The sequence below is a fragment of the Lontra canadensis genome, unplaced genomic scaffold (assembly GCF_010015895.1).
Source record: "Lontra canadensis isolate GAN:19392208 unplaced genomic scaffold, GSC_riverotter_1.0 scaffold148, whole genome shotgun sequence".
Classification (NCBI taxonomy): Eukaryota; Metazoa; Chordata; class Mammalia; order Carnivora; family Mustelidae; genus Lontra; species Lontra canadensis.
In genome coordinates, this window is record NW_022631142.1 from 1,893,892 (window position 1) to 1,898,507 (window position 4,616).

Genomic DNA, 4,616 nt, shown 5'->3' on the forward strand with positions numbered 1-4,616 from the left:
CCGCGCTTACAGGGTTCCTGGGCCTGAAGAGTACTAATTATTAACATCCAAGCTCAGAAAGGAAGCATGCCCTCTTCTTCCCCCACCTACCTTATCAACTCCGTTTTCCCAATAGCTGACACCCGCACTCCCCAGGATGACAGCTTACCCCCATACCAACTCCCAGATTTCACAGTTCCACATCCGACGAACACACAAGATCCCCCCTCTTCAGACTTCCAGCTTTCCTTTCCACCTTAAACCTTTTCTGAGCGCCCCCCCTCCCGCTGCACGTTCCGGGTTCCTACACCAACACAGCTCTGCTCTGCACAGTGGCCAAACCACTGACCACTCCCTCTAGCCTCTTCTTCCCATCCCGGACCAGTAAGGCTCCCTTTCCCTCTGACCAGAGACCACCCTGAAGCTTCTTCAGTGCCTTGCTTTAGGCTAGGGTAGGCAGGAAAGGGGGAGATTCTCTGAGCAGCTGGGGATTTTACTAAATTGACCTAGTCTTAGCCCAGTAGTTCTTTACCTAATGCAGTGGGGGCTTAGAATCACCTGGAAGAATCTTTCTAAATATTGATGCCTAGGCTCTTCTCCCAGAGGCTCTGATTCTGTAGGAAATGGGGTCCGAATGTGGATGTTTTGAACCTATGGCAATTTTTATTGGAGGTGGTATGGTGGGTATAATCCACATAACTTCTATAACGCTTTTTGGAATAGTGAAAATAGCCTGTGAACTCGAGGTCCATTTGGTTGAATTTCTCTCCTGGTATAAGGCTATCTCCTGCAGTATCCCTGACACCGGCCAGCATCAGTTTGAACACGTCCCTTCCCCCAGAGACAGGGGACTCAGCCCCCGCAGAGGCAGCATGTTCAGCCTCAGAACACCTTCACTTGCCACAAGTTCTTCCTTTGGTCTTTCCTTATTGCTACTCTGGTTTCCCCTCCTGCCCAATGGCTCCTCAACCAAGGAGTTTCTGCTGAATGAATGGTCATAGGAATAATTATAGGAGGTTTCCTAGAGGGAGTGAACTTCCAGCTGTTCTGATGCTTTATGCCACAGAGATTTGTAAGAGGCTCTTATCACAGACCCTTAGGGCAGGAAGGCACCTCTTTACACACACACACACACACACACACACACACACACAGCGCTCTCTTTTTGTAGTAGTTATGTTCTAAAAATTGCTGTGCACATTAAATTAGTGAATACTGAGCCATTGCTCATAGGAAAAATACAGGGTTAGACTTCTGCAAGCCTCTGGTTTTGTCAACCTATCAATACATAACATTTCTTGTTTTATGTTTCTGTTTAAAGGCACATTATTTAATATATATTGTTGATTTATTAACATTGAACTCAAGGCCAATAGCACTGTAACTCATGTCTGAACTAAGTTTATCCAACACCTGTTTTCTTCATAAAGCATATCATACCTCCTTTTTTTTTTCTTTTTAGCAATTAACTATCTTGGTTTAATTAATCATATCTCATAGAAGCTGAAAACACTCATTTCTCTTCTATATGAATAACCCAAAGACTATAAAGTACAAGGTGCAGAATACTGTATAAAAGAATTCTCATAAAAACTGGCTCTTTTCAAGCCCCACATGGGCCTCTCCACTCGGTGGGGAGCCTGCTCCCCCCCCACGCCTACTTGTGATCTCTCTCTCTCTGTGTCAAATAAAATAAAATAAAATAACTGGCTCTTTTTCTTCATGGGGCAACTGCTGTAGTTTCCTCTAACTTGTACAGCATCTGTCTGAATGCATATTCTTCTTTGTGACGATCTAAATTTAGGTAAGTACAAATCACAGCAAAAGTTAAAGTTTCATCTTTAATGAAATGACTTTGGAAATAACATCTATTTCCATGACACCAATACTACAATTTTCAGAGTCACAGTAAGATACACAGAATTACATCTGTAATTAATATGAATGCCAACATTTCGAGCAATAATTTGCTACATGGCAAACAAAATCAAGAAAGCAACCATCAAATGAAGAGACCCATAGCTTCAGACAAGGCAAATTCCAGGATAGCATGTGACATGCTTTCCAAGAAAGCAACCATCAAATGAAGAGACCCATAGCTTCAGACAAGGCAAATTCCAGGATAGCAAATTCCAGGATAGCAAATTCCAGGATAGCTGCTACTTCAGTGAAAGTTTTCTGGCATAACGGATGACTAGGCTGCCAAAGAATACCAGCACCAGAAACAAACACTCCACTGTTGCAACACCTGCATCAATAAATTTGGCAGTAGTATCAAAGTTTCTGCTGATCTGAAACTAGTCTTTTTTTTTAAAGATTTTATTTATTTAACAGACAGAGATCACAAGTAGGCAGAGAGAGAGAGGAAGGGAAGCAGGCTCCCCGCTGAGCAGAGAGCCCAAGAGCAGAGAGCCCAATGCGGGGCTCGATGCGGGGCTCGATCCCAGGACCCTGAAACCATGACCCTGAGACCATGACCTGAGTCGAAGGCAGAGACTTAACCCACTGAGCCACCCAGGCTCCCCTGATCTGAAACTAGTCTTAAATGCCCTTTGGATTACTGAGACGCACCATTCTGGGCCCCATTAAATACTGTAGAGCCTTTGTGAACTTACTTAACTTCTGTCAATATTACCTCTCCAGTCCTAGTCTCTGTGCAAGATTAACATTGATATAGTAACCGGTCTGATGCAAGTTTGGATCCAACTCCGATGAGAGTGGGTGTGCAGGCGAGCTTGATGCAAGTGAACGTCTTACGCAAGACAATGCAGGTGGAGGACCTGGGTGACAGGCAACCTGGTCTCCTCTCCTGGGCTTCCCTTCTTCCTAGGGGGTGCCGGCCGCAGGGATGCCAGCAGAGATCAGAGTATTGGCCCCTATCATGCCCTTCTTGCACTTAGGAACACTAGACTGCACTTCAGGCACTATGCTTGTGTGCCATTTTGAACAGCAAAAGCACAAGAAGCACAAAAACATGAAAAACGTGGCACTAAATAGATCACGAGACAGACACTCATTTGTAGCATGGGAGTTGAAACAAGAAGGCAGAGGGGCTTGGTATTGTTCGACCTCAGCTGGGAACAGATGCCTGGGACAACTCAATTTTTCTTTTTCTTTTTTTCTCTCTTTTTTTTTTTGCCACCACAAGAGCTCTTTAAGTATTGATTTTGGGGTTATAAGCAAATTTTTGTGAGTAGGCAAATTTGTAAATCCAAAATCAGCAAATAAAAATCATCTTACATGTATATATATATTCCTTCTACTAAATGCTAAAGGTTTTGTTGGTGTCATTTCATCCTCACAAAACAACATATGGAAGCTGTGTATTGGTTTATTAAGATTTCAAATCCACTTGTTTATGACTTAAATGTATTTGTTTTGATCTGAGAGTGAATTTGGGAGGCCATATGAGATTGAGAGTAACCAAAGTGTTGTGCTACTGAGCGCTTATAGATAGGAACATATGGAGAAGCAACTATGACATAATGGACATTTAAACTTTAAATACCAAGAATTTATGAGGACTTACTAGAATGTTCTTTCTGGGCAAGGTTACTCTTTGCTGATCTGAACAGATCTCTAAGATCTTGATCTTGATACACTTGTTCCAATGGTGGCCGACTACTCTCTTGGGCCTCAGCAGTGTTAAAGGCAAAACAGCTGAGGAAGAGAAAGACATCTTTCCCTGCCTTGGTAAGGCTAGTCTTTCTAGGCAAAGGAACCTAAGTTGGCAGCTGATTCCAGCTTAGTTGGAAGGACTGATTCACAGAGGACCAACTGGTAGACAGCACATCACAACTAAACTTGGACTTTATTTCCTCTCCTTTTTGCCTGGAACTATAATGTAATTAATCTTTGGTTTGGAGTATGTTATTTCTTTCTTTTTTTTTTTTAAGATTATTTATTTGAGGGGAGGAGGAAAGCACAAGCAGGGAGAGGGGCTGTCCCCACAGAGTAGAGAGCCCCATGCGGGGCCTCAATCCCAGGATCCTGGGATCAGGACTCAAGCCAAAGGCAGAGGCCTAACCAGGCAGACGCCTAACCCTGGGAGCCACCCAGGCACCCCTGGAGTATGTTATTTATTAGCTTATTAAGAGACATTAACCTGTATGCTACAGGCTTGTGAAGTATTAGCTATAAATTAGAATCCCTACAGGGAACCTGTGCTACACAAACTATTGGCAAAGACATATCTCAGTTTCTGGGCATAATTTGCTGGAACGAAACAAAAGTGAGTTTCAGGGATTAACAAAACCACCACATGGTTATTAAGTCAATTTTGGTTGTTTTAGACATACAGGAAAATACTCCCCACGTTTTTGGTGTACAGCCCTAGGGCTGACTCTTACCAACACTAACAGGATACAGAACAATTACAACACTCCACGAATTTTTCTCAGGGGACAGTTTTGTGCATTTGGTTTCCAGCCAACCCCTGCTCTCATTAGGCCCTACAGCAGACCACACTCCCTCTCATCATAGACGACTTAAACCCGAATGGCTGTACGAGGTTATAAAACTTTTTTTCCGATGTTTGACGTGGACTTCCTCTCTGACCCGCTCGTGAGCCAGGAACCAGAACTTCGCGGACAAAGAAGAACTCAACACCACCCCCACCCCCACCCCCACCCCCACCC